Source organism: Pseudophryne corroboree, chromosome 3, assembly GCF_028390025.1.
Source record: "Pseudophryne corroboree isolate aPseCor3 chromosome 3, aPseCor3.hap2, whole genome shotgun sequence".
NCBI lineage: Eukaryota > Metazoa > Chordata > Amphibia > Anura > Myobatrachidae > Pseudophryne > Pseudophryne corroboree.
The window spans coordinates 31,228,919-31,256,451 of NC_086446.1; the positions used below are offsets into that span (position 1 = coordinate 31,228,919).

The 27,533-nt window shown below is 48.2% G+C and overlaps 1 protein-coding gene across 1 annotated transcript in view; it reads left to right on the top strand.

Moving 5' to 3' along the window:
- Positions 1-100: 100 nt before the first annotated feature.
- LOC135054589 (oocyte zinc finger protein XlCOF7.1-like) overlaps positions 101-27,533 on the top strand; it is an 89,432-nt gene continuing 61,999 nt past the window's right edge. The window contains exon 1 of the mRNA XM_063957758.1: positions 101-139. The gene's annotated coding sequence lies outside the window, so the exon portion shown is untranslated. The remainder of the gene's footprint in view (positions 140-27,533) is intronic.

Below are 27,533 nucleotides of genomic sequence, written 5' to 3' on the forward strand. Positions count from 1 at the left end.
ATCCCGGAAGTATGGAGGAACGCACAGAGAGGAAGAGATGTGGAACGCAGAACTGTGTTTTGTGTGGTGGAACGCAAGAAAAGCGGAAGGAATGTACCGGAAGTGCAGTGTGTAGACAGTTTCTGGGTTTCGCTCGTGGGTGAGTCGCTCTGTGTTATTTTACAGGGAGAGCAGCCTGTGTTGTCCTTTTATTATTATTACACTAGGTGATTCATCGCGCCCTACGGGCGCTCTTCACACCTTCGCAAGGGGCTACGCCCCTTTAAGCATAGCATGGGCTTTGGACGTGCAATATGTTGAATATATGGAGTATTATCTCCAAACCTAATTTTATCATTGGTTACATATTGTGGAGACAAAGGGCTTGAAACTGCGTGAACAGTGTACACAGGGCACAATGAATCACTTAGTAGGTTCTGTGGTTGGGGGAGTGGCGGGTGCAGGGGAGACATGGATGGTGGAGAGGGGCCAGGGGTGTTGCGGGTAGGGGCGGTTGCAGGGGTGCTTTGGGTGTTGGACGGACGGGTGGGGTAGGGGACTGGAGATAAAGGAGGGTATCTGTAGGTGAAGGGGGGGGGCAGAGATGTTGTGGATGGGGGAGTGTGGGGTGCGGGATCGAGCCAGATAGGGGAGGGTGTCCTGGGCTGCGTCGAGTGGGGGAGAGAGTCCTGAGCAACCGTGGTGGTGATGTAGCGGTGGTTCCGCGGGTGGTGTAGGAGTGGTTGAGGGGGTGCGGTGGGTGGGTAAGGGCCGGGTGCGGGAGTTGCGTGGTTGGGGGAAGGGCGGGTGCGGCGGTGGGGGAGGAGGTACAGAGCCACCGCGGGTGGGGGAGGGTGCGGTTGTGCTGCGGTTGGTGTGGGATTGCGTGAGGTGCATCCAGCTGGGGCCCGGCAGAGTTGACAGTATAGGGGACATAGGCACACTATAGGTGACAAGCAGTTGGTGGAGGGGCGAGTGCTGGGGTGCCGGCTGTGGGGTAGTGGTCCGGAGCTGGTGCGGGGACGGCGCGGAGGGAGGTGGAGATATAATATATAAACATCTACATACTATTATGTTGAGTAATTTTACATTGTACCACAGACAGTACTGGCCTACATACACACACATGCAGCTGCAGACACACTCTTTACGCCGTCATAAGGGGCTACGCCCCCTTAACCTCTGCACGCCTTTGTGGGGTCAATATCTGTATTATATGGAGTATTACCTGCGTTTCTAGTTTGGTCAGTGGCTAAATATTGGACGACGGAAGGGCGTCCGATGATGAACTCCTAGCTCCTAGCGATGTACCTAGCTGGAGACGATGTACAGAACGTAGCGGGTGTCTGGATGACCGCGGATGGGGGAGGGTGTCAGTAGATGCTGCAGGTGGAGAGGGGTTGGAAGCGGGGGGTGCGCAGATGGGAGTGGGAGCGGGTGGTGATGCAGGTGGGGGAGTGGGGGCCGCGGATGTGGGATGGGGTCTGTAGGGGCTGCGAGTGGGGGTGGGGTTGGTGCGGGGCTGTTGCGGATGGGGGAGGTGTTCCAAAGGTGTTGTGGGAAGGGAAGGGGCAGGTTGCTGGGGTGATGCGGGTGGGGTAGAAGGTCCAGAGGTGGCGTGGGGAAGGAGGGGAGTGCTGCGGATGGTGGAGTGGGTCCGGAGGTGCTGCGGGTGGTGGAGGGGCAGGTGCGGGGGTGCTGCGGGTGGAATAGAAGGTCCAGAGGTGACGTGGGGAAGGAGACGAGTGCTACGAGTGGTGGAGGGCAGGTGCAGTGGATGGTGGAGGGGTCCGGAGGTGCTACGGGTGGTGAAGGTGCAGGGATGCCACATGTGGAGGAGGGGTGCCGCGAATGGGGTCCGGAGGTGCCGTGGGTGGGGGAGGAGCATGGGTGGTGGAGGAGGGACAGGTGCAGGGGTTACACGGTTGGGTTAGGGGGTCAGGAGGGGCCACGGGTGGTGGAGGGACGGTTGCTGTGGATGGGGGACGGTGCCCGGGGGTGGCGGGTGAGGGGCGGGTGGGAGAGGTGCGTGTGTGGGGGTGGAGGTGGGGTGAGTGGGGAAGAGGCATATTCGGGGGTGCGGTGTATGGGGGAGGGGGTCCGGAGGCACTGCGGGTGAGGGAGGGGAGGGTGTACAGGGGCACAGTGGCATATGGGCACACACTATACAGGGGGAGCTTGCAGCCATGCAGAGGCACATACCTTCTGTTATAGTGCTGCTCCAGCCCCCTTCATCAGCACATCCTACACGGTCTGTCTCCAGCCTCCCCATTACCTGGCATCGCGGGTCAGCTGGTAGGCAGGAGGGTGCACAGCTGTGCTGTGCTCAGTGTGTGTCCAGAGCAGGGAGGGCGGCTTTGGAGCTTACCCCGTAGGAGCGGGCGGCTGCAGAGACACAGCCGCCGTGAGTGACGGTCGGCGCCCATCGGACACGCAGGCGGCAGGCAGGCAGGCCCGGGGAGGGAAGGAGGCGGACGGCTGCTACCGGCACCCGGAACCACACGCCGCTGATCAGCCGCGGTGTGAAATGGACGGGTGGCGGAGGCGGCGGGTCCGCATCGGAGCTGTAACCAATGGCTGGTGAGGGGGAGCGGTGCCGCAACGGAGGTCAAAGCCTTAACCAATGGCTAGTGAGGGGGGGCAGTGCCGCGACGGAGCCTTAACTTGCTGCTGCTGTGTCTGCACAATCCAGCGCCCACTCTGTTATCTAACCTGCGGTCAGTTTAGTGTTATGAGTTATGTATCCAATTCTCACATATCTATGGCTATCTCCTATAAATATTAGGGCAGAGCTATGTCTTAACTCCGCCCAGCGATATGACTCCACCCAGCGTTAGCAAATGAGGCACAGTCACAGATCTGGGCTAATATATAGGAGATAGGGGAGCGGCCTGTGTTGTCCTGTTATTATTATTATTATTATTATTATACAGGGGGAGCGGCCTGTGGTGTCCTGTTATTATTATTGCTATACAGGGGGAGCAGCCTGTGGTGTCCTGTTATTATTATTGTTATACATGGGGAGTGGCCTGTGGTGTCCTGTTGTTATTATTATTATCATTATTATTATTATAATACAGGGGGAGGGGCCAGTGGTGTCCTTTTAGTATTATTATACAGGGGGAGCAGCCTGTGGTTTCCTGTTGTTGTTGTTGTTGTTATTATACAGGGGGAGCGGCCTGTATTGTCCTTTTATTATTATTATTATAATACAGGCGGAGCATCCTGTCGTGTCCTATTATTATTATTATACGGGGGGAGCAGCCTGTCGTGTCCTCTTGTTGTTGTTGTTGTTATTATTATTATAAAGGGGTATTATTATTTAGTGATGAGCGGGTTCGGTTCCTCGGAATCCGAACCCGCCCGAACTTCAGCTTTTTTTGCACGGGTCCGAGCAGGCTCGGATCCTCCCGCCTTGCTCGGTTAACCCGAGCGCGCCCGAACGTCATCATCCCGCTGTCGGATTCTCGCGAGACTCGGATTCTATATAAGGAGCCGCGCGTCGCCGCCATTTTCACACGTGCATTGAGATTGATAGGGAGAGGACGTGGCTGGCGTCCTCTCCGTTTATAGTTATTGTTAATACTACACAGTGACAGTACACAGTTGATCTGATTGCTTATATTGGCCCTCATTCCGAGTCGTTCGCTCGTTCTTTTTCATCGCATCGCAATGAAAATCCGCTTAGTACGCATGCGCAATATTCGCAATGAAGATAGTATTTTTACTCACGGCTTTTTCATCGCTCCGGCGATCGTAGTGTGATTGACAGGAAATGGGTGTTACTGGGCGGAAACACGGCGTTTTATGGGCGTGTGGATGAAAATGCTACCGTTTCCGGAAAAAACGCAGGAGTGGCCGAAGAAACGGGGGAGTGTCTGGGCGAACGCTGGGTGTGTTTGTGACGTCAAACCAGGAACGACAAGCACTGAACTGATCGCACTGGCAGAGTAAGGTTGAAGTTACTCAGAAACTGCTAAGTAGTTTGTAATCGCAATATTGCGAATACATCGGTCGCAAATTTAAGAAGCTAAGATACACTCCCAGTAGGCGTAGGCTTAGCGTGTGTAACTCTGCTAAAATCGCCTTGCGACCGATCAACTCGGAATGAGGGCCATTGTGCGGAGGATTGGGGAGCAGCTGTTAGGAGGAGTACAGTGCAGAGTTTTGCTAGTGACCACCAGTTTTTTTTTTTATCCGTTCTCTGCCTGAAAAAAACGCTCCATACTATTATCCAATATCTGTGCTCAGTGTGCTGCATGATATATCATTCTGTGCTGAGTGCTCACACTGCTTAATTGTGGGGACTGGGGGAGCAGCTATAGCAGGAGTACAGTGCACACTTTTGCTGCCAGTGACCTGACCACCAGTATATTGTCTGCCTGAAAAAATTAAACACTCCTGTGGTGGTTTTTTTATTTTTATTCTATAAACGCATTCTGCTGACAGTGTCCAGCAGGTCCGTCATTCATTATATTATATAAATATTTACCTACAGTAGTGTTATATATATTTTTTTTATCTCTATCATCTTTATCATCTCTATATTAGCAGACGCAGTACGGTAGTCCACGGCTGTGGCTATCTCTGTGTCGTCAGTGCTTGTCCATAATTGTATACCTATCTACCTGTGGTGGTTTTTTTTTTCTATGTTCTTCATACTAGTAGTTTAGGAGTCTGCTGACAGTGTCCACCAGGTCCGTCATTATATTATATACCTACAGTAGTAATATATTTATTATATTATCTATACTAGCAGACGCAGTACGGTAGTCCACGGCTGTGGCTATCTCTGTGTTGTCAGTGCTCGTCCATAATTGTATACCTACCTACCTGTGGTGGGTTTTTTTTTTCTATCTTCTTCATACTAGTAGTTTAGGAGTCTGCTGACAGTGTCCACCAGGTCCGTCATTATATAATTATATACCTACAGTAGTAATATATTTATTATATTATCTATACTAGCAGACGCAGTACGGTAGTCCACGGCTGCGGCTATCTCTGTGTCGTCAGTGCTCGTCCATAATTGTATACCTACCTACCTGTGGTGGGTTTTTTTTTCTATCTTCTTCATACTAGTAGTTTAGGAGTCTGCTGACAGTGTCCACCAGGTCCGTCATTATATTATATACCTACAGTAGTAATATATTTATTATATTATCTATACTAGCAGACGCAGTACGGTAGTCCACGGCTGTAGCTACATCTGTGTCGTCAGTCACTCGTCATCCATAAGTATACTAGTATTTATCCATCTCCATTGTTTACCTGAGGTGCCTTTTAGTTGGGCCTATTAAAATATGGAGAACAAAAATGTTGAGGTTCCAAAAATAGGGAAAGATCAAGATCCACTTCCACCTCGTGCTGAAGCTGCTGCCACTAGTCATGGCCGAGACGATGAAATTCCATCAACGTCGTCTGCCAAGGCCGATGCCCGGGATCCGGTCTGAAGATCGACAGTGCCTAGGTCGACAATGTTTAGGTCGACCACTATTGGTCGACAGTCACTAGGTCGACACGGATGGAAGGTCGACAGGGTTTCTAGGTCGACATGTGCTAGGTCGACAGGTCTAAAGGTCGACATGAGTTTTTTTATTTATTTTTTTTCATTTTTTTTATTTTTTCATACTTAACGATCCATGTCGACTACGATTGGAACGGTAAAGTGTGCCGAGCGAAGCGGTAGCGGAGCGAAGGCACCATGCCCGAAGCATGGCGAGCGAAGCGAGCCATGTGAGGGGACGCGGTGCGCTAATTTGGGATCCCGGTCACTTTACGAAGAAAACGACAAAAAAAAAAAAAAACTCATGTCGACCTTTAGACATGTCGACCTAGCACATGTCGACCTAGAAACCCTGTCGACCTTCCATCCATGTCGACCTAGTGACTGTCGACCAATAGTGGTCGACCTAAACATTGTCGACCTAGGCACTGTTGATAAAACGAACCACACCCCCGATGCCCAATGTCATAGTACAGAGCATGTAAAATCCAAAACACAAAAGATCAGTAAAAAAAGGACTAAAAAATCTAAATTAAAATCGTCGGAGGAGAAGCGTAAACTTGCCAATATGCCATTTACCACACACAGTGGCAAGGAACGGCTGAGGCCCTGGCCTATGTTCATGGCTAGTGGTTCAGCTTCACATGAGGATGGAAGCACTCAGCCTCTCGCTAGAAAAAAGAAAAGACTTGCGGCAAAAGCACAGCAAAGAACTGTGCGTTCTTCGAAATCCCAAATCCCAAAGGAGAGTCCAATTGTGTCGGTTGCGATGCCTGACCTTCCCAACACTGGACGGGAAGAGCTTGCGCCTTCCACCATTTGCACGCTTCCTGCAAGTGTTGAAAGGAGCACTCGCAGTCCAGTTCCTGATAGTGAAATTGAAGATGTCAGTGTTGAAGTACACCAGGATGAGGATATGGGTGTTGCTGGCGCTGGGGAGGAAATTGACAAGGAGGATTCTGATGGTGAGGTGGTTTGTTTAAGTCAGGCACCCGGGGAGACACCTGTTGTCCGTGGGAGGAATATGGGCATTGACATGCCTGGTGAAAATACCAAAAAAATCAGCTCTTCAGTGTGGAAGTATTTCAACAGAAATGCGGACAACAGGTGTCAAGCCGTGTGTTGCCTTTGTCAAGCTGTAATAAGTAGGGGTAAGGACGTTAACCACCTCGGAACATCCTCCCTTATACGTCACCTGCAGCGCATTCATAATAAGTCAGTGACAAGTTCAAAAACTTTGGGCGACAGCGGAAGCAGTCCACTGACCAGTAAATCCCTTCCTCTTGTAACCAAGCTCGCGCAAACCACACCACCAACTCCCTCAGTGTCAATTTCCTCTTTACCCAGGAAAGCCAATAGTCCTGCAGGCCATGTCACTGGCAATTCTGACGAGTCCTCTCCTGCCTGGGATTCCTCCGATGCATCCTTGAGTGTAACGCCTACTGCTGCCGGCGCTGCTGTTGTTGCTGCTGGGAGTCGATCGTCATCCCAGAGGGGAAGTCGGAAGACCACTTGTACTACTTCCAGTAAGCAATTGACTGTTCAACAGTCCTTTGCGAGGAAGATGAAATATCACAGCAGTCATCCTGCTGCAAAGCGGATAACTGAGGCCTTGACAACTATGTTGGTGTTAGACGTGCGTCCGGTATCCGCCGTTAGTTCACAGGGAACTAGACAATTTCTTGAGGTAGTGTGCACCCGTTACCAAATACCATCTAGGTTCCACTTCTCTAGGCAGGCGATACCGAGAATGTACACGGACGTCAGAAAAAGACTCACCAGTGTCCTAAAAAATGCAGTTGTACCCAATGTCCACTTAACCACGGACATGTGGACAAGTGGAGCAGGGCAGATTCAGGACTACATGACTGTGACAGCCCACTGGGTAGATGTATTGCCTCTCGCTGCAAGAACAGCAGCGGCGGCACCAGTAGCAGGATCTCGCAAACGCCAGCTCGTTCCTAGGCAGGCTACGCTTTGTATCACCGCTTTCCAGAATACGCACACAGCTGAAAACCTCTTACGGCAACTGAGAAAGATCATCGCAGAATGGCTTACCCCAAATGGACTCTCCTGTGGATTTGTGGCATCGGACAACGCCAGCAATATTGTGCGTGCATTATATCTGGGCAAATTCCAGCACGTCCCATGTTTTGCACATACCTTGAATTTGGTGGTGCAGAATTATTTAAAAAACGACAGGGGCGTGCAAGAGATGCTGTCGGTGGCCAGAAGAATTGCGGGCCACTTTCGGCATGCAGGCACCGCATACAGAAGACTGGAGCACCACCAAAAAAAAACTGAACCTGCCCTGCCATCATCTGAAGCAAGAGGTGGTAACGAGGTGGAATTCAAACCTCTATATGCTTCAGAGGATGGAGGAGCAGCAAAAGGCCATTCAAGCCTATACATCTGCCCACGATATAGGCAAAGGAGGTGGAATGTATCACTGACCTGGTCGAAGGGTGTTGTGGACTCGGGGCTTCTTCCGGTGACAGGGAATAGGAACCGCTACTGGGTCGCAATAGAGATGGCCGGATGTAGGTCTTCTTCATACAGGATGAAGACGGTAAGCAGGAAGCACGGAGGAATGATGAAGGTCTCCTGAAAAACAAGACTAGTGAAAGTGCTGAGTGCTGAGGTACAGAGATGCTGGTATTATTGAGGTGCTGAAGGCACTGAGGTGCTGAGACACCGAGGTACTGAGGTGTTGGAGTTCTGTGATACTAAGGTGCAGAGGCTCCGAGGTGCTGAGGTTCTATGGTGCTGAGGCACCGGAGTGCTGAGGAACAGAGGCACTGAGGTGCCGAGGTACTGAGGTGCTGATGGCGCTCAGGCGCCTTGGTGGCACGGAGGTGCGTGATAGCGCTCGGGCGCTTGGAGGCACGGAAGTGCGTGATGGCGCTCGGGCGCTTGGAGGCACGGAGGTGCGTGATGGCGCTCGGGCGCTTGGAGGCACGGAGGTGCGTGATGGCGCTCGGGCGCTTGGAGGCACGGAGGTGCGTGATGGCGCTCGGGCGCTTGGAGGCACGGAGGTGCGTGATGGCGCTCGGGCGCTTGGAGGCACGGAGGTGCGTGATGGCGCTCGGGCGCTTGGAGGCACGGAGGTGCGTGATGGCGCTCGGGCGCTTGGAGGCACGGAGGTGCGTGATGGCGCTCGGGCGCTTGGAGGCACGGAGGTGCGTGATGGCGCTCGGGCGCTTGGAGGCACGGAGGTGCGTGATGGCGCTCGGGCGCTTGGAGGCACGGAGGTGCGTGATGACACTGGAGACACTGGGACACTGGAGACACTGGAGACACTGGGACACTGGAGACACTGGAGACACTGGAGACACTGGAGACACTGGAGACACAGCAGAAAATAGGAACAAGGGAGCTCTGGAAATCACTGCTTCAGACAAGCAGAACGATGATACACAGGCGCCGGCTCCCTGCTCGGCGTCTGGCTTTGAACCTCCCGCCTTGGTCTGATTGGCGGAGCGGGCAGATGACGTCAGCCCCGCTCCGCCTACCTAATCTAAAGCAGCATGGCGGCGCCCTCGCTCCGGGAGCCGCCGGAGAGACCCGCCGACCCGACGCCGGACCCCCGAGGCCGCCGGAGGGGAGAGACGCCAGGCCATCCAGGACACCCGCAGCGGTAAGCGCGGCCGCCGCTGCCCGCGGGGTGTGACAGTACCCCCTCCTCCAGGAGTGGCCCCTGGACACTTTCCGGGTTTAGTTGGATGTCTGGAATGGAAGATTCGAACCAGTCGGGGAGCCATTACCTCAGTAGCATTGATCCAACTTCTCTCTTCAGGACCATAACCTTTCCATTCTACCAAGTACTGTAATTTCTTATGAAAATAACGAGAGTCAAGAATAGCTTTGATTTCAAATTCTGTCCCAGCTTCAGACACAGTAGTAGTTGGCCTAGGAGATGCTGAGTGGAACCGATTTAGAATGAGGGGGCGGAGGAGAGAGACGTGGAAGGAGTTTGGAATTCGAAGGTGGGAAGGCAACTCCAATTTGCAAACGACCGGGTTCAAGACTTGCCGCACTGAGAAAGGACCAATGAACCTTGGGGCAAATTTCATGGTGGGTACTTTCAAACGAAGATTGCGGGTAGAGAGCCATACCTTGTCACCAACCTTATATTGAGGAGCTGCTCGTCGTTTCCTATCCGCAAAGAATTTATAGCGACCGGAAACCCTCTTAAGATTGGCATGAACTCGGCTCCAAATTTGAGTGAAATGTCGAAGAGTTGAGGCTGCAGCAGGAACTTCTTCTGGAGGACAAATGGGCAACTCCGGAACTTGGGGATGAAATCCATAATTAATAAAGAATGGAGACTCACCAGTAGAAGAATGATAAAAATGGTTGTGGGCAAACTCAGCCCACGGCAACAACTCCACCCAGTTATCTTGAGAAGGGGAAAGGTAAATGCGGAGAAAAGTCTCTAGATCCTGATTGACGCGTTCAGTTTGCCCATTAGTCTGTGGATGGTAAGCAGAAGAGAATTTGAGCTTAATTTGTAGAGTTGAACAGAGGGCTCTCCAGAATATCGCTGTAAACTGTACTCCCCGATCTGAGACTATTTCCAGAGGTAACCCGTGCAGGCGGAAATGCTCTTGGATGAATAACAGGGCCAACTTGGAAGCGGAGGGTAATCCGGTCAACGGAATAAAATGTGCCATCTTAGAGAATCGGTCAATGATCACCCAAATGGTGTTATGACCCTTAGAGAGCGGTAATTCAGTAACAAAGTCCATCGAGATATGAGTCCAAGGCTTTTTAGGAATGGACAAAGGATGCAACAAACCCGTAGGCGGCAGACGTGGAGTTTTGTGCTGAGCACATTGAGGACACGAATTGACATACTCTTGAACATCTTTTTTCATAGTGTCCCACCAGTATGATCTTCGCAGAAATTCCCACATTTTCTGAATTCCCGGATGACCAGAAAACTTAGAAGTGTGTGCCCACTGCAACAGTCTCGGTCGAAATTTAACTGGTACCGACATTCTTCCCGGAGGAGGGCCCAACCTAGTGGGAGCTGCAGAAATAGAGATGGGACTGAGGATTAATGCCTTCCCCATAGTATTCTCCTCATCGGAAGCCATCACTGAACGGGATAGGGCATCCGCCTTGGTATTTAGAATTCCAGCCCGATACTTGATGATAAAGGAAAATCTGGTAAAGAAGAGCGCCCATCTCGCCTGACGGGGGTTCAAACATTGGGCCGTCTTTAGATACAGTAAATTCTTGTGGTCCGTAAAAATTGTGATTAAGTGTTTAGCACCCTCCAGAAGATACCTCCATTCTTCCAACGCAGATTTAATTGCCAGTAGCTCTTTGTCTCCGATGGTGTAATTTAGTTCAGCAGGGGAGAACTTGCGAGAATGAAACCCACACGGATGCAACTTCCCATCTGAGGCGTATTGCGAGAGTACAGCACCTATGCCTACCGTGGAAGCATCAACCTCCAAAAAGAATGGTTTTAGGAAATCTGGCTGCTGAAGTACGGGAGCAGATATAAAGGCGGTCTTCAACTGTTTGAACGCTGCTATTGCTTCAGAAGGCCAATTGCTTGGGTCAGCCCCTTTTTTAGTCAGAGCCGTAATAGGTGCCACGATGGTAGAGAAACCTCTTATAAATTTCCGATAATAATTTGCGAATCCTAGAAATCGTTGCACTGCTTTTAAGGAAAGAGGTTGAGTCCAATCCCGGATGGCCGAAAGTTTCTCCGGATCCATACGCAATTCAGTTCCAGAAATAATGTAGCCCAAAAATGAAATAGAAGGAACCTCAAAGGTGCACTTGGAGATCTTGCCATAAAGATGATTCTTGCGCAACCGAAGGAGTACTTCCTTAACTTGTAGTCGGTGCTCAGAAAGATTCTTAGAAAAAATCAAAATGTCATCCAAATAGACTACTACATTCAGATACAACATATCCCGAAAGACTTCATTAATGAATCCTTGAAAGACAGCGGGGGCGTTGCTGAGGCCAAATGGCATTACCAGGTACTCATAATGCCCATCTCTCGTATTGAAAGCCGTCTTCCACTCATCTCCTTGACGAATACGTATCAAGTTGTATGCTCCTCTTAAGTCAAGCTTAGTAAATACTCGAGCTCCACGCACTCTATCAAAAAGCTCTGTGATGAGCGGCAGAGGATACTTGTTTTTAATGGTGACTTCATTTAAACCACGATAGTCGATGCATGGTCTCAGCCCTCCATCTTTTTTTTTTACAAAGAAGAAGCCAGCTCCCGCTGGAGAAGTGGAGGGACGGATGAAGCCCTTCTGCAAATTCGACTTAATGTACTCAGACATAGCTTGTGTCTCTGGAACCGACAAAGGATAAGTGCGACCTCGAGGCGGTATTTTCCCAGGAATGAGCTCAATGGGACAGTCCCAAGCCCTATGCGGAGGTAATTTATCAGCCGCCTGTTCCGAGAAGACATCCAAAAACTCTCGATAAGCCTCAGGAACTAACTCCACGTCCAACTTGGCCGACGCACGGAGTGGAACGACAGGAGTAAGACAATTCAATCGGCAGAAAGGACTCCAAGAAACTATTTGTGTCGACCCCCAGTCGACATGAGGGTTGTGTAGCCTGAGCCAGGGAAAACCCAAAACGAGATCGTGAGACATTTCCTGAATAACTAGAAACTTCAGTTGTTCATGATGTAAAGCTCCCACTTGTAGCTGAATTGACTCAGACTGACTCGTAATCAAGGCGTTAGGAATTTGAACCCCGTTAATGGCTGTAATAGTAATAGGTCGTTCGACCAACTGTAATTTCAAACCCAAACTCTGGGCGCAGGAAAGAGAAATAAAATTCCCCGCAGCACCTGAATCCAAAAGAGCCATAACGGTCTTGACTTTTGTTTTAGTAGACAAAGATACTGAGAGTAAACAGTCCACTTCTGGAGAAGATTGAGAAACCACACCCAGCTTGACTTCCCCGGAACAGGCTAGGATTGCCCGTTTCCCGGGCGAGCTTTGCAAGACTTGAGGAAGTGATCCGCGGCTCCACAGTAGAGGCAAAGTTTGTTCTCACGTCGACGCTGTCGCTCCTCTGGAGACAGTCGAGACCGATTAATTTGCATGGGTTCGTCTGGAGCTGTCGTAACCGATGGTTTAGACGGAGGAGCCCGGAATCTGCACCGATCAGACCGAGAACGTTCGCCAACTCGTTCCTGCATGCGGAGATCCACTTTCACACAGAGCGAGATCAACTGTTCCAAGGAATCTGGCAAATCTCTTGTAATCAATTCGTCTTTAAGACGGTCGGACAGCCCGTTCCAGAAAGCGGCCCGTAAGGCATCATTATCCCAGCGCAATTCGGAAGCTATGGTCTGAAAATGAATCACATACTGACCCACTGAACGAGAGCCTTGTCGAACTCTAAGAAGATCTGAAGAGGCAGCGGCCGTTCTGCCAGGCTCATCAAAGATCCGGCGGAAAGATGAGATGAAATTAGTGTAGTTGGAAACCAAAGGATCAGATCGCTCCCATAAAGGAGACACCCATTGCAACGCTGAACCCTCAAGCAAGGAAATAATGTATGCTACTTTGGATCGATCCGTGGGAAAATTGTGTGCGAGGAGTTCAAACTGCACCTCGCACTGGTTAAGAAAACCACGGCAATTCTTCGGGTTGCCGTTGTAGCGAGAGGGAGTGGGAAGCTGAAGGCGTGACCTGGTACCGGACACTGCGTGAGCATTAACAGGAACGACTGCCGGAGTGGGTACTGGAGCTGGAACTGGAACTACTGAAGCCAGGGAAACCTGAATTTGATCCAACCTGCCGGATAGCTCTTGGAGATACCGCATCACCTGGTTTTGCGCCGCTTCCTGACTCTGTACACGGGAAACCAGATCTTGGATGGCACTTGCTTCTGGGTTCCGATTCCCCGGGTCCATGTGGCCTGTGTATACTATCACTGACCTGGTCGAAGGGTGTTGTGGACTCGGGGCTTCTTCCGGTGACAGGGAATAGGAACCGCTACTGGGTCGCAATAGAGATGGCCGGATGTAGGTCTTCTTCATACAGGATGAAGACGGTAAGCAGGAAGCACGGAGGAATGATGAAGGTCTCCTGAAAAACAAGACTAGTGAAAGTGCTGAGTGCTGAGGTACAGAGATGCTGGTATTATTGAGGTGCTGAAGGCACTGAGGTGCTGAGACACCGAGGTACTGAGGTGTTGGAGTTCTGTGATACTAAGGTGCAGAGGCTCCGAGGTGCTGAGGTTCTATGGTGCTGAGGCACCGGAGTGCTGAGGAACAGAGGCACTGAGGTGCCGAGGTACTGAGGTGCTGATGGCGCTCAGGCGCCTTGGTGGCACGGAGGTGCGTGATAGCGCTCGGGCGCTTGGAGGCACGGAAGTGCGTGATGGCGCTCGGGCGCTTGGAGGCACGGAGGTGCGTGATGGCGCTCGGGCGCTTGGAGGCACGGAGGTGCGTGATGGCGCTCGGGCGCTTGGAGGCACGGAGGTGCGTGATGGCGCTCGGGCGCTTGGAGGCACGGAGGTGCGTGATGGCGCTCGGGCGCTTGGAGGCACGGAGGTGCGTGATGGCGCTCGGGCGCTTGGAGGCACGGAGGTGCGTGATGGCGCTCGGGCGCTTGGAGGCACGGAGGTGCGTGATGGCGCTCGGGCGCTTGGAGGCACGGAGGTGCGTGATGGCGCTCGGGCGCTTGGAGGCACGGAGGTGCGTGATGGCGCTCGGGCGCTTGGAGGCACGGAGGTGCGTGATGACACTGGAGACACTGGGACACTGGAGACACTGGAGACACTGGGACACTGGAGACACTGGAGACACTGGAGACACAGCGGAAAATAGGAACAAGGGAGCTCTGGAAATCACTGCTTCAGACAAGCAGAATGATGATACACAGGCGCCGGCTCCCTGCTCGGCGTCTGGCTTTGAACCTCCCGCCTTGGTCTGATTGGCGGAGCGGGCAGATGACGTCAGCCCCGCTCCGCCTACCTAATCTAAAGCAGCATGGCGGCGCCCTCGCTCCGGGAGCCGCCGGAGAGACCCGCCGACCCGACGCCGGACCCCCGAGGCCGCCGGAGGGGAGAGACGCCAGGCCATCCAGGACACCCGCAGCGGTAAGCGCGGCCGCCGCTGCCCGCGGGGTGTGACAGAATGCACCTGTCTCAAGCGCAGTGGAGAATGATTTCAACGTTGTGCAAGGTTCTGCTGCCCTTTGAACTTGCCACACGTGAAGTCAGTTCAGACACTGCCAGCCTGAGTCAGGCTTTTGCAGAAGAAGCTGGAGGCATTGAAGGAGGAGCTAAAACAGAGCGATTCCGCTAGGCATGTGGGACTTGTGGATGGAGCCCTTCATTCGCTTAACCAGGATTCACGTGTGGTCAATCTGTTGAAATCAGAGCACTACATTTTGGCCACCGTGCTCGATCCTAGATTTAAAACCTACGTTGGATCTCTCTTTCCGGCAGACACAAGTCTGTAGGGGTTCAAAGAACTGCTGGTGAGAAAATTGTCAAGTCAAGCGGAACGCAACCTGTCAACATCTCCTCCTTCACATTCTCCCGCAACTGGGGGTGTGAGGAAAAGGCTACGAATTCTGAGCCCACCCGCTGGCGGTGATGTAGGGCAGTCTGGAGCGACTGCTGATGCTGACATCTGGTCCGGACTGAAGGACCTGCCAACGATTACGGACATGTCGTCTACTGTCACTGCATATGATTCTCTCACCATTGAAAGAATGGTGGAGGATTATTTGAGTGACCGCATCCAAGTAGGCACGTCAGACAGTCCGTACGTATACTGGCAGGGAAAAGAGGCAATTTGGAGGCGCTTGCACAAACTGGCTTTATTCTACCTAAGTTGCCCTCCCTCCAGTGTGTACTCCGAAAGAGTGTTTAGTGCCGCCGCTCACCTTGACAGCAATCGGCGTACGAGGCTACTTCCAGAAAATGTGGAGAAGATGATGTTCATTAAAATGAATTATAATCAATTACTCTTTGGAGACATTCACCAGCAGCAATTGCCTCCAGAAAGTACACGGGGATCTGAGATGGTGGATTCCAGTGGGGACAAATTAATAATCTGTGAGGAGGGGGATGTACACAGTGAAAGGGGTGATGAATCGGACGATGATGATGAGGTGGACATCTTGCCTCTGTAGAGCCAGTTTGTGCAAGGGGAGATTGATTGCTTTTTTTTTGGTGGGGGCCCAAACCAACCAGTCATTTCAGTCACAGTCGTGTGGCAGACCCTGTCGCTGAAATGATGGGTTGGTTAAAGTGTGCATGTCCTGTTTATACAACATAAGGATGGGTGGGAGGGCCCAAGGACAATTCCATCTTGCACCTCTTTTTTCTTTTTTTCTTCTTTGCGTCATGTGCTGTTTGGGGGGAGTTTTTTGGAAGGGCCATCCTGCGTGACACTGCAGTGCCACTCCTAGATGGGTCAGGTGTTTGTGTCGGCCACTTGGGTCGCTTATCTTAGTCACACAGCTACCTCATTGCGCCTCTTTTTTTCTTTGCGTCATGTGCTGTTTGGGGAGTATGTTTTGGAAGGGCCATCCTGCGTGACACTGCAGTGCCACTCCTAGATGGGCCAGGTGTTTGTGTCGGCCACTTGGGTCGCTTATCTTAGTCACACAGCTACCTCATTGCGCCTCTTTTTTTCTTTGCGTCATGTGCTGTTTGGGGAGTGTTTTTTTGGAAGGGCCATCCTGCGTGACACTGCAGTGCCACTCCTAGATGGGCCAGGTGTTTGTGTCGGCCACTTGGGTCGCTTATCTTAGTCACACAGCTACCTCATTGCGCCTCTTTTTTTTTTGCGTCATGTGCTGTTTGGGGAGTGTTTTTTGGAAGGGCCAGAGAAAAAGAACAAGCGGCTGCGCTGAATATCGGGAACGAAACATAATGTACAGAGAGCCAACGTAAAAGATAACAATGTTTATTAATAAAACATATAAAAAGATTAATTATCAAATAACCGGTGAATAATATATATATATAAGAACATTCACTAGACGTGAACTGGTGGTATGTTGTAATAACTCAGCTTTTTGGGGTGAAAAGTTCAGAGTTCCACTTGTTAGATAATTGATAGGTACCAGGTGTGCTGATGGAATCCTAATAGATTACAAGTCCCTCAGTTGAAATTGATATTCAATACCTTTCCAAAATGGGCTGGTAAGAGCCGAGCGTCCTCGGCTTCAATGTCCTGCAATGCCCATATACGCTGTGCAGCGGAAAGGAGGAGACCGTCTCTCTCACAACCCGGTCGTGGCGGCGTGTGCGCTGAAGCCGCTGATGTCGGATGCTGTAGACGGAGAGTGCAGCGGGGACCAGGGAGCACCTGGAAGATTTCACCTGAGCTGAGTGTGGATAGGGGCGGGTCCTGACGCATTTCGTCACGTTCACGTGACTTTCTCAAAGGTAGAGGTGCACACTGCAGTGCCACTCCTAGATGGGCCAGGTGTTTGTGTCGGCCACTTGGGTCGCTTATCTTAGTCACACAGCTACCTCATTGCGCCTCTTTTTATCTTTGCGTCATGTGCTGTTTTTGGGGAGTGTTTTTTGGAAGGGCCATCCTGCGTGACACTGCAGTGCCACTCCTAGATGGGCCAGGTGTTTGTGTCGGCCACTTGGGTCGCTGAGCTTAGTCATCCAGCGACCTCGGTGCAAATTTTAGGACTAAAAATAATATTGTGAGGTGTGAGGTGTTCAGAATAGACTGAAAATGAGTGGAAATTATGGTTATTGAGGTTAATAATACTATGGGATCAAAATGACCCCCAAATTCAATGATTTAAGCTGTTTTTTAGTTTTTTTTAAAAAAAACACCCGAATCCAAAACACCCGAATTCGAAAAAAAAAATTCGGGGAGGTTTTGCCAAAACGCGTTCGAACCCAAAACACGGCCGCGGAACCGAAACCAAAACCCGAAAAATTTCAAGTGCACATCCCTATTATTATTATACAGGGGGAGCAGCATGTGGTGTCCTGTTGTTATTATTATTATGCAGGGGGAGCAGCCTGTGGTGTCCTGTTATTTGTAGAACAGTTCCTTGGTCGTCTGTGCATACTTTCCTAAAATAACATAACATTTGCATTCAAGGATGCTAGTTTCGGGCAGAAGGTGCTTCTCACAGCTCTGGAGTGTCCCCACCCTTACGGATTGCTTTTGGACATCCTCTGCTTTTCCAGTGTCCCCCAGTGGAAAGAGGAATTCGTTGTTTTTTTTAATGTAATATAAAATACCTTTCTCTTTATATTATTCTAATCATTTTTATAGTCCAACCTCTGGAGTATGACCCTCCCCTGCCTAGCTTGTTCTCACATCTCTGATCAAAACTCACCAAATTTCCAGCAGTACATACTGCTGCTCCTTTGTATAATGCCCACGTGAACCATCGGGTTCATATATGTGTATGTAAATCTGGCTCGGATACTAGCCAGTGCCTCCTCAGCCATTTACCTCACCGCACATCACTTTCTTTTAGCTTTGTTAGTAAAAACCTGATGGCAGTACGGCTGTACAGGTTTTGAGGAGAAAGAGCCTGAGTTTCTGCGCCAACTTTTAAAGTACCCAGGCTCCTCCTTAACCTCAGTGTCTCCAGTGTCCCCCTTGGAACCGGAGAAATGGATTTTATGCTATGTAAAAATTGTGTTTGTGTTATTTACTTTAGGATTGATAGAACTCCCTAAGGAACCAATATATCATAATCATGTATCATATGTATATGTGTGAAAATCCATACCATGTTTAGCAGAGTTAATGCAATATCCCTGCTATGTCCCAGAAGAGACTTGTACATTTGTAGAACTCGGTACTAGAACTTTTCTTGCACAGGGTGACAGTAAACCGGTGGTAAAACAGGCACACCTCATACAAAGGGGCAGTGTTTAAGCACTGTGGAATGTTTAAAAATTAATTTAACTATATAGCTGTGTTGCAGGAGACACGTTGGCAGGCTGGGGACCCAAACACTCTTAGAAACACCTGGTTCACAGATTATCTTTCAGCATCATACAGCACCAAGGAATACTTCTTCTCATTGACAAATCGCTTCACTACACAGTGATAGACAAATTATGTGACCAGTAAGGGAGATTTCTTTTTTTTGTAAAGTTAAACTTGGAAGGGGATATATATACGGTAGCTTCAATTAATGCCCCAACCGGCCCCAATAACTCCTTCTTTACTGATATATATGTCAAGCTACAAGATTGGGCCGTAGGACATATTATTTTGGGTGGGGATTTTAATACTACATTAAAACCAATCATTAGATAAATCAGGACTTGCTAACCGCAATATCCCACCTTCTGCTCTTTATCTATTACGATCATCCTAGTTTCTCTCTGACCCTTGGAGATTCCCACATCTGGTAGCTAGAGATTACACCTTTTATTCCCATCCACACCATACCTCTACTAGAATTGACTATTGGCTCATCCCTACTACTCTTTTACCCAGAATACACCGATCAAAGATAGAAAACATTGCCATCTCGAACCATTCACCGACATGGGGGGTAATTCCAAGTGGATCGCAGCAGTAAATTTTTTAGCAGTTGGGCAAAACCATGTGCACTGCAGGGGAGGCAGATATAACATGTGCAGAGAGAGTTAGATTTGGGTGGGTTATTTTGTTTCTGTGCAGGGTAAATACTGGCTGCTCTATTTTTACACTGCAAATTAGATTGCAGATTGAACACACCACACCCAAATCTAACTCTCTCTGCACATGTTACATCTGCCTCCCCTGCGGTGCACATGATTTTGCCCAACTGCTAAAAATTTTCCTGCTGCGATCAACTTGGAATTACCCCCATGGTTTCCATTGACTTTAACTCCCCCTAGACAATTGTTTTCTTCAATTGGAGATTTCCATCTTGTCTAACAGATTCGCCTGACTTTAAATTATCTCTAGAGCAACACTTCTTAAATTTCGTGGATTACATGGATGATAATATTCAACACACCCAAGCACACATCTTCCCCGTCAGTACCCCCCTTTACAGTCTGCCAACATGTAACTTCTGGGATTAACCCCTTGAGTCACACTAATGGTAACAACTGTAACTGTTACTAGCCTCAAATAGAAACAAAGTCAATTCAATTGTTTAGTCAATATAAACCAACTTTGAGGTATAGATATCATTTACACTAAATTGAGACATGTGAGAGCTATAATCTCCGTCTTGTGTGTGATGTTACATTACCCTATGGGGGTGGTGCCAGAAGATAAAGTTCAGATGGGTCCACAGTTATCTTGGCTAGTTTGCTGCGCCTAGGTACACCATGGTTTATTAACAGAAACCCTTCATCTGTTGTTCTCAGCTGCAATACAATACAGAGAGAACAATACAGCAGTGGATTAAGTCCGACTGCCCAGTCATAGACCCATCTGTATTGGACATACTGTAAATTCGGATAGAATAGGAATAATTTAATTCCAAACAAATTATTAAGTAGGAGATACCCAGCGTATTATTATATTAAGGTTTTATCATATATATGTTATGTTTATGTAAGTCATTTAAAGTCATAATAAAAGTATAATTTTAAACAAATATTTTTTTTCAAGAGTGCCCCAAACAATATAGTTGTCTTTTCTTCTCCTAAACTTTATATTAATGGTCTGAATACAGATAACTTTATATTACAAGGTTGCCCGTTGTCCTCCTTACTTTTCAACTTAGCTCTAGACCCATTAATTATACATTTTTATTTATACACCCCTTGGCAGGGATATTGGTAGTGATAAAGCTAAATATTTATCTTATATAAAACCCTTTAAGAGGTCTAAGAACACTGTACGCTATTTACGTATGGAGCACCGTAAGGGTACGCACGTTGCGTAACAATCGCTTAGCCGTAGTCGAGACGCTCAAGCGTCACGTTCGCTCACGGCCAAGAGATCACAGGCAGGCACGCTATTGGCTGCCGACTAACGTAATGGTTCGCTATAGCGTAGCGGACGCTCGGGACCACGAGGAGATCACCTGCGGCGCAGACGCTCACAATGTTAAACCTTTATATCTAAACCATCAACAATGTATTATGCAGTAAAACCTTAGTGTAGTGATAGGGTGTAAATGCAACACAGTGTAACCTTATTAACTCAAAAGCTGTTCGAGCGTCACCGACGCTCTGAGAATACTTAAAACTATAAGAAATACACAGATACCGTGCTTTAGGGTCTAACGCCTTATATGAATGTTATTACTTGCAAAAAGAGTAATACAGTACAAGTCACACACTACAATATAACATAGACTAACTAACCAGATAACTACACAGGAAATACAATACAATACAATACAATTACGTTTAAGGGAAAATGAGAGAGAAAGAGGAGAAGAGAGAGAGAGATATGGCTCACAATAACAATAAAGACAATATGATTGCGGAGAAAACTTACGCACAAAGGGAACGATCGCATGCGCCTCCTGGATATCCAGCTCCCGATTATCAGTGATGAGAATCGTTGAAGAGAGTGAGCTGGACACCATCGGCTTGTCTATTTATGCCCCACACACAATACAATTCAATGGTCCCTACAATCTCATTGTTCATTGGACACAGGAATTCGTCTTCGCATTATAACAAAAGGTCATAGGTTGATTCATACAGGTGGGCTGTGTCTACTTCCAACTGCTCAGGTGGGTGGGAAACTAGGTTTCCCGCCGCATGGCTAAGTAAGTGCAAATAATAGTAAATGGACATAAACTTCTTATGTCCATAACTATTCGCACGAGCGATTAATCCGCTCCAAACCAACACCGGAATATTGCTAATTAAATACTCTTCCGATGGATACTAAACACCACTGTATGACCCCTGTTGGACCCTTCGTATTAAACAAAGAGGGATCTCTTTGTCCAGGAACATGCTACATTAACTAAACTTTCAGAATCTATCAAAGGGACCATGATCTACAAAATACATTATATAGTTAAAATATGTAACGATTGAGTCGCACGCTACGAACACATAAACTCTACCGTAAATACGCATACCGTGCACCTGCGGGTGCACGTAACAGCGAGTATGCGCACGCACGGGAGAGCGCACGCATGCGCAGCGCGGACATCTATGAGGTGCAAATATGGCAGTGTGCATAGTGATATTTTTCTGACTTTGACAGTCCACCCTTTGGCAGTCAACAATAACTGCCACCTTCTAAAACATTTCAAAAAGAGAAAAATATATGTCAGGGGTTAATACATTTCCATGGTTGGGTAAGGGAGGAGAGAGGAAGGTGAGAAAAGGGTATGACCTAGTGAGATAGCAGAAGCATGTGTGTATGAATCCATGTTTTGGGGGGGGTCATGTATCATCGTGCCGTACGTGTTGTACATCAAGCTTCGAGGTATTGCGAAGTATACATTTGAATTCCTTCTTATCCCGTATTAAGGGTCTGTGGATGGACTGTCAAACTCTACCGAGCTCTTTTCGGCTGTGGTTGTAACAAAATGGGGGAGCACATTTTAGTTGATGATACATGAATGGGGGAATATGTGATTGCTGATATCTGTGCCTGTATTCCCTATCGACTATGTGTGTCACTACCTGAGGGTTGTAGAAATGAAGATAAAGAACACTTATGGTAAATGCAGTGGTGTTCTATATCAGGTTAATGTACATTTGTCGGTTGAGGTCTTGTTCGGTGTCTGTTGACTGCAGTCTTCTTTGTGCTTTTGCCCACAAGGTGCGAGCAAAAAGCTTTGTCAATGTCCATAGACTTACAAAAGTGTTGGGCTAGCGTAATTTTAAAATTTCTAGGGAAACTGGGGGTCTATGGCATAGTTCATCAAATATCTGTGTATAAGGTTGTCAAAACTTCTTCTTTAATCCATCAGTTGTCTGTATACAGGATCATCAAATTCCTCGTCCAAGTGGGTCTTTTTACCTTGGAGGAAAACGGAAAAACAGGTGAAAGAAACGGACCGTATAATCGCATTTTCATTACATCATTGTTTCTACAGTTGGGTCATAAATCAAATCCATTGGAATTACAGTTTCCCCACTCCTCAGACTCATTACCCTGGTACGACGTTTGCACTTCATTAAAGCCTGACCGCATCTAAATATCAAGCCAATTGATATGACAACACCTAAGATACATAGAAGAAACTTCCCAACATCCATTATGACTCCTTGAGCCCATTCTCCTAAACCAGAGAACCAATTTCGCGGGTTCAACCATGACACCCAACCAGTCAGCTCATTACCTACAGCAGCAAGAGTGAGATTGTGTCTCCTGCGAAATTCCCACTTCAATTGGAGAATATCGTCCATCTTTTGGTCTATGACCTCGACCGGGTCCTCGGTACTATTTGTAATATATGTGCAACATTTCACGCCGTACTGCGTCGCCAATGTGACACAATATCCGCCTGTCACTGCTGTGAGATAATTAAGAACCATTCTATGCTGGACCAATTCTGTTTTATAAGCTTGAAGTTCTCTTCCAGTATACCTAAACGTATCATCATACATTTCAGTGATATTGTCTAACAAATTTGCAAGCGCAGATATGTATCTATAGTTCATCACTCCTCGAGCGGTGCGAGTGAAATCTAGCGCAAGCAGAACCTGAATCCCGGTGGATTCATGGATCATGTCAGAGGCCAAATGCTCTGTCCTTTCTGTCAGTTGCCTTTTAACTACGTGCTCGTAATGGGTATGAGTATAAGGAGCTTGGGCACCACGGTGTATATCTTTCATTTTGGCATGTGATACAGTCATTACTTCAGGCAGTACTTTTCCAATATAACACAATCCTTCAGAGTTTGGGGCAAGCCACTTATACGCCTTCCTCCCGCATATGAAATATGCATCATCGGGGAGAACATATGGGACGGAGTAGGTCATAACCATATTACACATCTTCCATGTGAAATCTCCTAACCCTAATTCTCCCATCTGTTTGGTACACGTATCAGTTTGTACGATATGTGCGCAGTATCCTGGTGATACCTCTCCAACTCTCGTAATCCTACTTCCTAGGGTATACCTATACCGGAATGATTTTCCTCTACTGGCTATGTGGCGTATAAGCTCTGTATCTGTAGGCATTCTATCTGCTCTATATGAAAAGGTCATGGTTTGGTTACTCCATGACACTTCCCAATTTCCCGGCTTTCGGGGATTGGTAATGTTAAAACATATTAGGGACTTATCCACATGATATTGGTGGAGCTTCAAACTAGGAGGGCTGGAGATATTAAACCTCCTGTCCACCGGTCTCCCACCCTTTAGCTCAAGTACCTCCCCTACCGTTAAAGGAAATGGTACTAGCCCTGATTTGCTATGACCTTGAGGTACTTGAGAGCATACCCAACAATCTGTTTTATTTAACACACTACCCACTAAGGAGTGATAGTCACTCAATGGATGCCGGTCCATATGGATATTAAAACTGGATTGGCATTTCTTAATACACCCATCCTCAACTACGTTGTCACAGAGCCTACAGATACAGTTTTCTTCAGCTAACAATCCTTCACAATTCCTTCTATTGTCAATGCTATCGGATCGTTTTCTGATACTCGCCTTTACTTGTTGGTTAAGTTGTTCTTGGAAAACTACGCCTCCATCTTTATCATCGGAACCCATTCCAGAACCTCTCTCGACCTCCATGGTACTCTCGCCGGAACAGACTGCTCTGGTCAACATCATGGTCAACAGGAAAATCCGGATCACAGTCTCTTGGGGCAAGTCCATCTTACAGGAGGAAAACGGAGAAAAATGAGAAGGGGGAAAGAAATAATTGAGGGAGATGGGATGGGAAGTTGGAGAAAAACAATAAAAGGGAACAGGGGATCGACAACTGCTTTTGATCTTGTGATCTTCAATGCTCAGGTGCCGCCTCAGTCCTCCTGGAACAGACACTCCAGTGATACAACTTCTACCGTCTGTTTCTTATCACGGGACCTCTCTGGATCAGCGACCTTCTTACAGTGGGACGAATGAACCCAAGTCTCTCTCTCAGCAACCTTCAATGCTGTAGTGCTAGTCAATAAGACCTGGTATGGACCTTCCCATCTGTCAATAAGGCAACCTGAGCGTAGAAAATTCCGTATCATTACATAATCCCCAGGTTCAATGTCATGACAATTACTATCTGGTAAATCAGGAATCACCAACTTCAAATTATCATTTTGATTCCTTAGTTGTTTACTCATGTTAATCAAGTATCTTACAGTCACTTCATTGTTACACTTCAAATCATCCTGAGGGTTAATCATAACATGCGGTTGTCGACCAAACAAAATTTCAAAAGGGGACAGATTAAGAGGGGACCTGGGAGTGGTTCTGATGCTGTACAGTACAATGGGTAAAGCTTCTGGCCATGTCAATCCTGTCTCTGCCATAACTTTGCTCAGTTTATTTTTAATAGTGCTGTTCACTCTTTCCACCTTCGCACTCGCCTGTGGACGGTATGGAGTGTGCAGCTTGCTATCAATTCCCATCAACTTACACATTCCTTGAAAGACATCACCTGTAAAATGGGTACCCCTATCACTTTCGATTATTCTAGGGATACCATATCTACATACAAATTCCTGCACAATTTTCTTAGCAGTAAACATAGCGGTATTTGTGGCCGCAGGAAATGCTTCGACCCAATTTGAGAATACAACTATACAAACAAGTACATATTTCAAATTTCGACAAGGGGGTAATTGAATAAAGTCAATCTGTATTACCTGAAAAGGACCGCCTGTAGGTGGGATATGAGATGGTTCTGTTGGTATTGCTTTTCCGATATTCTTTCTCAAACAGGTAAGGCATGACATTGCTCTCTTACCTGCATGAGATGAAAATCCTGGGGCGCACCAATATGCTCTTACCAACTTGCACATTCCCTCCTTGCCCAGATGAGTCAGCCCGTGAACTGCTTCAGCTAAACATGGAAGATATGCTCTGGGGGCCACTGGTTTACCTTGTCCATCCGTCCAGAGTCCTGAGGACTCCTGGCCATATCCCTTTGCCTTCCAGACTGCCTTTTCCTGTGTGGAACACAAATTTTGCATTTCACACAGCTTCTGTGTGTTGATGGTATTAAATACCATCAGTTGTGTGGTGTCTGTCTGTCTGGGGGTACCGGCTGCTAACTTAGCAGCTTCGTCTGCTCGGCTGTTACCAAGTGATACTGGGTCTTGGCTATATGTGTGTGCTTTATACTTGATAACAGCCACTCTGTCGGGTTCCTGTATCGCTGTTAGAAGCCTTTTTATGTGAGCTGCATGCGCTACCGGTGTACCAGCTGCCGTCATGAAATTTCTGAGGCGCCATAGGGCTCCGAAATCATGGACTACCCCGAATGCGTATCTAGAGTCGGTGTAGATATTGGCTGATTTTCCCTTAGCCAATTCACATGCTCTTGCTAGGGCGACCAGATCAGCAACCTGGGCTGAGTGAGGTGGGCCTAGCGGTTCAGCTTCTATGGTGCCTTGGTCGTCTACGACTGCGTATCCAGTACACAAGTCTCCCGAGTTTGACTGTCTGTGACAACTACCGTCCGTGTAGAAAGTCAGATCTACCTCTTCCAGTGGGTTGTCACTGATGTCAGGCCTTGCGGTAAAATTTTGGGTCAATTATTCCATACAATCATGTGTGTCTTCCTTTGTATTAATACCTCCTTCCCCACCACTCTCATCCTCCACCCTTTGTGCCTGTCCAGGCACACCTGGGAGATATGTTGCAGGATTTAATGCACTGCATCTCCTTATGGTAATGTTTACGGGAGCCATTAGTGCCAATTCCCATCTTGTAAACCGCGCTGATGAGACGTGCCTGGTTTGGGCAGAATTTAACAAGGCTGACACTGCATGTGGTGTATGAATTGTGAGGTTGTGACCTAGCACTACATCTTCGCTTTTTGTTACTAGCAATGCTATCGCAGCAACGCTTCGCAAGCATGTGGGGAGGGATCGCGCTACCGTATCTAGCTGAGCGCTGTAGTATGCTACTGGCCTGCTGGCATCACCGTGCTTTTGGGTTAGGACGCCTGCCGCGCAACCAGCACTTTCTGTTCCGTACAGCTCAAAGGGTTTCCCATAGTCTGGCATACCTAATGCTGGTGCCTGCGTTAGGCACTGTTTAAGTCTCTCAAATGCCATTTCGGACTCATCTGTATGCGAAATCCGATCCGGTTTGTTTGAGGAGACCATCTCCTGCAAAGGTAATGCTAGAATGGAAAATCCTGGGATCCAGTTACGGCAATACCCACACATTCCTAAGAATGTTCTGATCTGCTGCTGAGTTTGTGGCAGAGTCATGTCTCTAATTGCTTGAATTCTATCAGCGGTCAGGTGTCTCAGTCCTTGTGTTAGACAGTGTCCCAAATATTTTACTTTAGTTTGGCATAATTGTAACTTGTCTTTGGAAACCTTGTGTCCTGTGTCTGAAAGATGAAACAGGAGCTGTTTCGTATCCTTCAGGGACGCTTCCAATGAATCTGAACACAGCAGTAAATCATCCACATACTGTATCAATACTGATCCACTCTCTGGTTGGAAAGACTGTAAACAATCATGCAAAGCCTGGGAAAATATACTTGGACTATCTATGAAACCTTGTGGTAATCGAGTCCATGTGTATTGGACTCCTCTGTATGTAAATGCGAACAAATATTGGCTGTCAGGGTGCAGAGGTACCGAAAAGAAAGCGGAGCAGAGGTCAATAACAGTGAAAAATTTCGCAGTGGGAGGGATTTGCATAAGGATGACAGCTGGATTTGGCACTACGGGGAACTGACTCTCAACTATTTTGTTAATCCCCCTTAGATCCTGCACTAGCCGGTAACCCCTCCCCCCACTCTTTTTAACAGGGAAGATGGGACTATTGGCAGTGCTGGATGTTCTTACCAGAATGCCCTGTTGTAGCAAGCGCTCTATTACGGGATACACTCCTAACTCCACCTCTGGCTTCAGAGGGTACTGTGGGATTTTTGGAGCTATCCTACCATCTTTTACTTGTACAACTACCGGAGCTACGTTTGCCATTAATCCAGTGTCCTGTCCATCTTTAGTCCAAAGTGACTCTGGTATCTGGGATGTCA